General features: G+C 41.6%; 2 long non-coding RNA genes across 2 annotated transcripts; both read right to left on the bottom strand.

Moving 5' to 3' along the window:
* Positions 1-6,724: 6,724 nt before the first annotated feature.
* On the bottom strand, positions 6,725-8,141 carry LOC123485736. The gene is made up of 3 exons (XR_006659133.1): positions 8,058-8,141; positions 7,451-7,545; positions 6,725-6,850 (listed from the first exon to the last, which is right to left on the bottom strand). It is a non-coding gene; the product is annotated as an uncharacterized LOC123485736 (long non-coding RNA).
* A 35-nt stretch (positions 8,142-8,176) lies between these two features.
* Positions 8,177-10,178, bottom strand: LOC121561996. The gene is made up of 3 exons (XR_005999371.1): positions 10,067-10,178; positions 8,657-8,738; positions 8,177-8,261 (listed from the first exon to the last, which is right to left on the bottom strand). It is a non-coding gene; the product is annotated as an uncharacterized LOC121561996 (long non-coding RNA).
* Between the last annotated feature and the right edge of the window lie 605 nt (positions 10,179-10,783).

Genomic DNA, 10,783 nt, shown 5'->3' with positions numbered 1-10,783 from the left:
TACGAGCCCTGATCTTCTACCTGAAACACTTTGTGAATACGGGGCCCAGATCTTCTACTGTGAGACTCTTTGGGAACCTATGGGCCCAGTACTTCTACTCTGAGACACTTTGTGAATACGAGCCCAGATCTTCTACTCAGAGACACTTTATGGATAAGGGCCCAGATCTTCTACTCTGAGACACTTTGTGAATACTGGCCCTGATCTTCTACTCTGAGACACTTTGTGAATAACGGCCCAGATCTTCTACTCTGAGACACTTTGTGAATACGGGGCCCAGATCTTCAACTCTGAGACGATTTATGGATAAGGGGCCCAGATCTTCTACTCTGAGACACTTTATAAATAAGGGCCCTGATCTTCTACTCTGAGACACTTTGAGAATAATGGCCCAGATCTTCTACTCTGAGACACTTTGTGAATACGGGCCCAGATCTTCTACTCTGAGACACTTTTTGTGAATACGGGCCCAGATCTTCTACCTGAGACACTTTGTAAATAACGGCCCAGAACTTCTACCTGAGACACTTTGTGAATACGGGCCCAGATCTTCTACTCTGAGACACTTTGTGAATACTGGCCCTGATCTTCTACTCTGAGACACTTTGTAAATAAGGGCCCAGATCTTCTACTCTGAGACACTTTGTAATAAGGGCCCAGATCTTCTACTTTTTGAGACACTTTATAAATAAGGGCCCAGATCTTCCACACTCTGAGACACTTTGTGAATAGGGGTCCTAGATCTTCTACTCTGAGACACATTGTGAATCTGGGCCCGCAGATCTTCCACTCTGAGACACTTTGTGAATACGGGCCCAGAATCTTCTACTCTGAGACACTTTGTGAATAAGGGCCCAGATCTTCTACTCCGAGACACTCCGTAAAATAACGCCCCCCAGATCTTCTACTCTGAGACACTTTATAAATAACGGCCCAAGATCTTCCACTCTGAGACACTTTGTGAATAAGGTCCCAGATCTTCTACTCTGAGACACTTTGTGAATACGGGCCCAGATCTTCTACTCTGAGACACTTTTTGAATAACGGCCCAGAACTTCTACTCTGAGACACTTTGCTGAATACGGGCCCAGATCTTCTACTATGAGACTCTTTTGTGAATACGGGCCCAGATCTTCTACTCTGAGACACTTTATAAATAAGGGCCCAGATCTTCTACTCTGAGACACTTTGTGAATACGGGCCCCAGATCTTCTACTATGAGACTCTTTTGTGAATACGGGCCTGATCTTCTACTCCTGAAACACTTTGTGAATAAGGGCCCAGATCTTCTACTCTGAGAAAATTTATGGATAAGGGCCCAGATCTTCTACTCTGAGACATTTTGTGAATACGTGCCCAGATCTTCTACTCTGAGACTCTTTGTGAATACGGGCCAAGATCTTCAACTCTGAGACACTTTGTGAAAAGGGACCAGATTTCTACTCTGAGACACTTTGTGAATACGGGCCCAGTACTTCTACTCTGAGATACTTTTTTTGAATACGAGCCCAGATCTTCTACTCTGAGACTCTTTGTGAATACGGGCCCAGATCTTCAACTCTCGAGACACTTTGTGAATAGGCCCAGTATTTCTACTCTGAGAAAACTTTGTGAATACGGGCCCAGTACTTCTACTCTGAGACACTTTGTGAATAACGGCCCAGACCTTGTGTGAGTGTATTGGCAAAATCAAAAGTACTGAATGCCAACTGGAAGAAAAATTTAATCATCAATGCAAGCAAGCTAAAAACCAAGTCACACACACAGCCCTATACTACTAATACAACTACACACACGCCCCATACTACTAATACAAATCTGTCCTACTACTACTAATAAACTAACACACGCCCTATACTACTAAATACAACTACACACACAGCCCTATACTATCTAATCACAATATTCACACAGCCCTATACTACTAACACAACTACACACACAGCCCTATACTACTAATACTTAACTACACACACAACCCTATACTACTAATACAACTACACACACAGCCCCATACTACTAATACAACTACACACACAGCCCTATACTACTAACACAACTACTTACACAGCCCCATACTACTAATACAACTACACACACAGCCCTATACCTACTAACACAACACACACACAGCACCATACTACTAATACAACTACACACACAGCCCCCATACTACTAATACAACTAAACACACAGCCCTATACTACTAACACAACTACACACACAGTATATGCACTACTAATACAACTACACACACAGTCCTATACTACTAATACAACTACAAACAGATCCCTTACTACTATCAGCTACACAAAATCCCTACTACTAATACAACTACACACACAGCCCTACACTACTAACACAACTACACACATAGCCCTATACTACTAACTACAACTACACACACACAGCCCCCACACTACTAATACAAATTACACATAAAGCCCCATACTACTAATACAACTCGGTCTCCCTACACTACTAATACAACTACACACAACCCTATGACTACTAATATAACTACACACACAGCCCCATACTACTAATACAACTACACACACACCCCATACTACTAACACAACTACACACAAGAGCCCTATACCACTACTACAACACACACACAGCCCTATACCACTAATACAACTACACATACAGCCTTTTAATACCAATACTACTGCACACACAACCCCATACTACTAATACAAGGCCTACACACATATCCCTAACTACTAATACAACTACACACACAGCCCCATACTACTAATACAACTACACACACAGCCCCGTACTTCCTAACACAACTACACACAGCACCATAACTACTAATACAACTACACACACAACCCTATTCTACTAATACAACTACACACTCAGCCCCATACTACTAATACAACTACACACAGAGCCCTATACTACTAATATAACTACAAACAGAGCCCCATATCTACTAATACAACCTACACAAAAATTCCCATACTACTATACAATACACACACAGCCCTATACTACTAATACAACTACACACACAGCCCCATACTACTAATACAACTACACAACCCTATACTACTAATAAAACTTCACACACTAATGCTATAATACTAATAGAACTACACACACTGTGCCATACTACTAACACAACTACACACACTGCCCCATACTCACTAATACAACTAACACACACAGCCCCACACATACTAATACAACTACACACACAGCCCCCACACTACTAATACAACTACACACAAAGCCCCATACTACTAATAAACACACACAGCCTCTATACTACTAACACAACTACACACACAGCCCTATACTACTAATACAACTCACACACAGCCCCATACTACTAATACTACTATCACACACAGCCCTATACTCACTAATACAACTACAAACACAGCCCCTATACTACTAATACAACTACACACACACAACCCTATACTACTAATACAACTACACACACAGCCCTATACTACTAACACAACTACACACACAACCCTATACCACTAATACAACTACACACCAGCACCATACTACTAATACAACTACACACACAGCCCTATACTTACACTAATACAACTACTTTCATAGCCCCATACTACTAACACAACTACACACACAGCCCTATACTACTAATACAACTGAACACGGCCTCTTACTACTAATACAACTACACACACAGCCCCATACTACTAATACAACTACACACACGCCCTATACTACTAATACAACTACACACACAGTCCTATACTACTAATATAAACTACAAACAGAGCCCCATACTACTAATACAATCTACACAAAAATCCCCATACTACTAATACAACTACACACACAGCCCCATACTACTAATACAACTACACACACAGCCCCGTACTTCAACACAACTACACACACAGCACCATACTACTAATACAACTACACACACAACCCTATACTACTAATACAACTACACACTCAGCCCCATACTACTAATTACAACTACACACACAGCCCTATACTACTAATATAACTACAAACAGAGCCCCATACTACTAATACAACTACACAAAAATCCCCCATACTACTAATACAACTACACACACAGCCCTATACTACTAATACAACTACACACACAGCCCTATACTACTAATACAACTACACACACAATGCTATAATATTAATACAACTACACACACTGCAAGCCATTCTACTAATACAACTACACACACAGCCCTATACTACTAATACAGCTACACAAGCCCCATACTACTAATACAGCTAGACACAGCCCCATACTACTAACACAACTACACACACTGCCCCATACTACTAATACAACTACACACACAGCCCTATACTACTAATACAACTACACACACACCCTATACCACCTAATACAACTACACACACAGCCCTATACTACTAATACAACTACACAACCCTATACTACTAATAAAACTACACACACAATGCTATAATACTAATACAACTACACAGCCCTACACTACTAATACAACTACACACAGCCCTATACTACTATTACAACTACACAACCCTATACTACTAATAAAACTACACACACAATGCTATAATACTAATACAACTACACACCCAGCCCCATACTACTAACCTACACACACAGCCCTATACTACTAACACAACTACACACACAGCCCTATATTACTAACACAACTACACACACAGCCCTATACTACTAACACAACTACACACACAGCCCCTTATTACTAACACAACTACACGCACAGCCCCCATACTACTAACACAAATACACACACAGCCCTATACTACTAACACAACTACACACACAGCCCTATACTACTAACAAAACTACACACACAGCCCTATACTACTAATACAACTACACACACAGCCCCTATACTACTAATACAACTACACACAAGCCCCATGCAACTAATACAACTAAACAAACATCCCTATATTTTTAATACAACTAGCACAAACAATCCTATACTACTAACACAACTACACACACAGCCCTATACTACTAACACAACTACACACACATCCTATACTACTAACACAACTACACACACAGCACCATAGAACTAATACAACTACACACACAGCCCTATAGTACAAATACAACTACACACACAGTCCCATACTACTAACACAACTACACACACAGCCCCATACTACTAACACAACTACACACACAGCCCTATACTACTAACACAACTACACACACAGCACCATACTACTAATACAACTACACACACAACTACACACACAGCCCTATACTACTAATACAACTACACACACAGCCCTATACTACTAATACAACTACACACACAGCCCTATACTACTAATACAACTACACACACATCCCTATACTACTAATACAACTACACACTCAGCCCCATAATACTAATACAACTACACACACAGCCCTATACTACTAATACAACTACACACACAGCCCTATACTACTAATACAACTACACACATATCCCCATACTACTAATACAACTACACACACAACCCCTTTTAAGTCGCTCAGGATAAGACTAAGGGTAGGCAACACCGCATGTGATGATGATGATGGTGATGATGATGATGGTAATGATAATCATGATGGTGGTGATGATGACGATTGTAATGATGATCATGATGGTGATGATGATGATGATGATGATGATGATGATGGTGATGATGATGGTGGTGATTTACATCAAATGTGTTAGTGTAGAATTGGTCATATCTGGTTTGACTATGAAAATGTAGAACATGTTGACGACAAGTCAAAGGTATTACAAAGTGAGAAGCAACTGTTGAACATTTCATTCACCAAGTATGTTATTTGGACCTTCACACTACAGAGTTTCATAATTATCTCCAGCTGGTGTTTTATATAAATGACCACTGAACAAAAGGTAATATTGCAGACTGTGTCTTTATTTAAAACAATCTCATATGCTGAGAGCCTCTCCAATGTATTCTCTCCTAAAATGTAGCCATCACCGCTTTATGGAACACAGGAAGGGAAGTTTAAACCAGCAGGGGACATCATTCTGGCGGTGGGATGCTGGGAAAGAGAGAAACACAAAAAGGTAGGTATTGTATCTATGTTGGTTTTATAAATATGTAGCTAATAAAGGAACAAATTCCCTTTAAGATGCATTTTACAACTATCCAAATGTTTGATGTATAATGAGAGGGAGAATACTCTGGTGACAGCATTGTACCTCCGTAGTTCATCTCCATGCAATGCTCCCGGCCGTTCGTGTTGTCCTTCACAACACCATGGTTGGAATTAGAGGGTTGCCCGGGGCCCAGTTCTGGTAGTTAAACCTGACCCGTCACTCCACAGCCAAAGACCCTCCTACAGAGCACATAGGAGGATGCATCACCAGCACACAGTAAACACTATATATTTACACTGTAATTACTGTAATTAAAGGGGCAATCTGGGAATTGGAAAATAGCTAATTGGCAACCCACCACTGTTTGGGTAAATAGCTGAGGGATGGGCCTGGAGAAATGTAACCACTCTCAGATTCCTAGACAGAGCTATTGATGCCAGGAATGACCATATATGAGATCATCATGATTTAACCATGGCTTGAAGCTATACAGTGTTTGTAATATCAGAAAACAAACTGATATGAGGGTTGAGGCACCACTAGGCCTTTATAGATGGAATTCATCAAGAATCAATGCATCCTATATGTTTCATGAGGGTTGAACAGACCTTGATGGCATCGTTGGCTCCAATCCAGGTGCGCTGCGCTTTCTTGGTACTCTTCTTGATGACAGACTGAAGAAAACGATACTGGGGAAGGCTGTGCACTGATGCCAGATTACCTCCCAAGAGCAAACATTTCCTCTGGAGAGAGAGAGAGAGAGAGAGAGAGAGAGAGAGAGAGAGAGAGAGAGAGAGAGAGAGAGAGAGAGGGAGAGAGAGAGAGAGAGAGAGAGAGAGAGAGGAGAGAGAGAGAGAGACAGAGAGAGAGAGAGAGAGAGAGAGAGAGAGAGAGAGAGAGAGAGAGAGAGAGAGGAGAGAGAGAAAGAGAGGAGAGAGAGAGAATTAAACAGAGGTAGAATGTAAGGGTAAACAGAAGGACTAGCACATCATGTTATAGTTTCTCAACCCTGTTGAACAGAGACTAAACCTACAGAGTCAACTGCAACAATGTATGGCCACCAGACAGGGATGGAGATAGCATCCCAGCTAGCCCAAGTCTAGTGCTTTTCAGACCAGGCTTGTAGAAAATGTTTCCAACTAGCCCAAGATGCAGGTCAATTATTGTCTTTTCCATTATCACATAGCACATTTTGGACCCTGGCTAGTAGAAATTGCGGTCTACCAGCCCGGCTGGCCAGTGTCCAAAATCCTTAAATAAGCGGATGATCTCTCATTAAACCATCAATACTTAAAATCACCCACACAGCTGATCTCAATTATCTACAGCAAACGTCCAGGTACCTCTGCCTCTGGCCATGTGGTCACGAGGGGGACGTAGTGATAGCAGTGTGTCTTGTATCTGGGCCAGCCATGTGGGCAGACTCTGCGATGACACTCTGTAGGGGGGAGAGATCATATTAAATATCATTATGAAATGGTTAGTTCCCACCAGACAATCTGATTGGTCAAAAGTGCGTTCCAGCTGTGATGTTACTGAACAAAACCCCATGGCTAACCACGTGTTGTTGAAAAATGACCGATTCACTTTGAGTCCGTTATATCTGCAATATGTAACTTTTTGGGCGACCTGACTAAATTCACATAGAAATGTGAGTTATGGATCTATCATTCTCATTGAAGTCAAGTCTAAGAAGCAGTATATCTGTTCTATGTGCGCTATTTCTAGGCTTCTATTCTTAAATTTCAATTTTTCGTCTTTAACTTTCGGTTTTGTATGACAGCTTCAAACAGCTGAAAATACAATGTTTTTGGTTATGGAAAATATATTTCACAGTGGTTAAGATGTTACAATGATTCTCTACACTTTGCTTGCTTGTTTTATCACATAAACTGAAAGTTTTATCGGTTGGCAGTTTGCATATCAGGTTCTCCATAATATGTTTCTCACCTTTCGGAGGAGAAATGTGTTCCTCCGAGGAAGAATGATGATGCTGATCCTTGGGAGGAGAAATGTGTTCCTCCGAGTCAGAATGATGATGCTGACCTTTCGGAGGAGAACTGTGTTCCTCCGAGTCAGAATGATGATGCTGACCTTTCGGAGGAGAAACGTGTTCCTCCGAGTCACAGCGTTTACCCCGATCATGCCGATCCCCTACAACAAAAGAGAGACAAGGACAGAGGGAAGATTGAGACATGCTTTTTTAAAAGACTTGGGTCTCGATTCAATCTGTAAAGCTGAAGAGTTACAGATTACGTGATAGAAAATTAAAAGTAATTTCAGATTGCAGCGTTAACCGTGAATGCAGTCTCTGCTAAAGAGGGAACATTGCCTTTAAATTTCAATCACTCTGTAAAGCTGAACAATGCGGATTGAATAGAGCCCTAGATCAGTTTCAGAACTATGAAGCCACAACAGACCTGTATAGAATTATATTTTAGTCAATACAGGGGGAGCCACTACCAGGAACCTGGGTCCAGTGACTCTCACCCCAAAACCTAGGTCACTAGGTGTTGTGTTAAGGTCACTAAAACCTTTGATCAGAATACCTCTGCTACCCCTTGCATCTCCCAGAGCAAAGAGAGCGCTGAGAAGCAGAAGAGTGGTCAACATCGCCATGGTGATAGTCTCCTGAGAGAGAGAGACAGAGAGAGAGAGAGAGAGAGAGAGAGAGAGAGAGAGAGAGACAAGAGAGAGAGAGAGAGAGAGAGAGAGAGAGAGAGAGAGAGAGAGAGAGAGAGAGAGAGTGAGAGAGAAGACAGAGAGAGAGAGAGAGAGAGAGTGAGAGACAGAGAGAGAGAGAGATGAGTGAGAGACAGAGAGAGAGAGAGATTGAGTGAGAGACAGAGAGAGAGAGAGAGAGAGAGAGAGAGAGAGAGAGAGAGAGAGAGAGAGAGAGTGAGAGAGAGAGAGAGTGAGAGAGAGTGAGAGATTACAGACAGAGACAGACACACAGACAACAAGACAACAAGACAGTCAAAGAGAGAAGCCGTCAATACCAATTCAGTGAGTACTTCAGAGATTAGGGGAGTGCAGTGTTCCCCTAACCTGTAGTTGAGTACACTGTTAGAAAAAAAGGTGATATCTGGAACCTAAAGGGTGTTCTTTGACTGTCCCCATAGGAGAACCATTTGAAGAACCCTTTTTGGTTCCAGGTATAAACCTTTTTCGTTCCAGGAAGAAACCTTTTGGGTTCGATGTAGAACCCTTTCCACAGAGGGTTCTACCTGGAACCTAAAGGGTTCTACCTGGAACCAAAAGGGTTCTACCTGGAACCTAAAGGGTTCTACCTGGAACCTAAAGGGTTCTACCTGGAACCTAAAGGGTTCTACCTGGAACTTAAAGGGGTTCTCATATGGGGACAGCTGAAGAACCCTTTTGGAACCCCTTTATTCCAAGTGGACCTCCAGCCATTCCACTTATCAGATGTGTTCCAGTACTTTCACATCAGAGCAGATTCAACTAATGAACGGCTTGGTGATTAGCTGGATCAGCTGTGCTTGTACTGGAATATATCAAATCAGTGGAGCGGCTGGGGGTACTTGGGAGGTCAGGGAAACCCTATGCTATGTATATAACGTATGCAACTGCTAAGGTAGCGTTTTCTAAACTCGGTCCTGGGGACCCCAAGCGGAGCGTACATATTCCTGTGTGCTAGGATAATCTACTGTACTTGGTTGAAGACATGAGACCTGAGTTTTGTCAGCAGACTTGAATTCCTTAGCACAGCGTTTCCCAAACTCGGTCCAAAACGTGCACCCATTGGGGTCCACAGGACCGAGTTTCCAAATAGCACCCTTTTCCCTAAGTAGTGCACTACTTTTGACCAGAGCTACATATGACCAGGGACACATATTCACTATGGGCCCTTGTCAAAAGTAGTGCACTACAAAGGGAAAAGGGTGCCATTTGGGATGCACTCAGGTACAGTATTAGATGAACAGATGTTGAAATCTCACCTTCTGAAATCTTCAGTTGTAGCTTCACTTCTTCAGAGATCTTCAAAGGTCTTCACTGGGTCTCTCTCTCTCTCTCTCTCTCTGTCCTGCCTGTGAGTTGAGTTCTACCTCTCCCACCTCTCCTATTTAAGGATCCGTCCAGTCAGACCCCTCCCTCTCTTTTTCTCTATCTCTCTGTATCGTTCTTTAAATTGAATTAGAATTGAAGTTCACTTCCTGAATTGACTGTGTAATGTGAATATTTAAGATGAATAAAGTTCATAATCAGTTTAGAGATTCACACAAGTTTAGCATATTTATATGTTTTCCTTTCTGTAAAACACATGATTTCCACTGTTCTGTTTGTGACAATCTGGTTTATTTCCACTGTTTTGTTTGTGACACTTGGGTTGATGGTCACTAGACTAGAAGCTGAATGTTATGGATTAAACTCATATCTGTTGATAGTGAAGGACAGAGGACCCTGATTATTATTGCAGTCTCTGAACACTGTGTGATTCTGTAGCAGGTGGCAAATGAAGTTACTGCTTTCTGTTTTGACTTCTTACAAGCAAGGGCATAACTTTGTGTTGCATATTGGGGGTTCTTTTAAAATGAAATAGCTGTGAAATAGCTGTTTCTGGTGCATTTTGAATGGGAAATATTCCCAAAACTTTCTTGATAATTTGGTCAATATATCCGAAACTCAACTGAAATACCAACAATTTCTGTATTACT

Source organism: Coregonus clupeaformis, unplaced genomic scaffold, assembly GCF_020615455.1.
Source record: "Coregonus clupeaformis isolate EN_2021a unplaced genomic scaffold, ASM2061545v1 scaf0833, whole genome shotgun sequence".
Classification (NCBI taxonomy): domain Eukaryota; kingdom Metazoa; phylum Chordata; class Actinopteri; order Salmoniformes; family Salmonidae; genus Coregonus; species Coregonus clupeaformis.
This window is presented reverse-complemented; position numbering and strand designations above follow the sequence as displayed.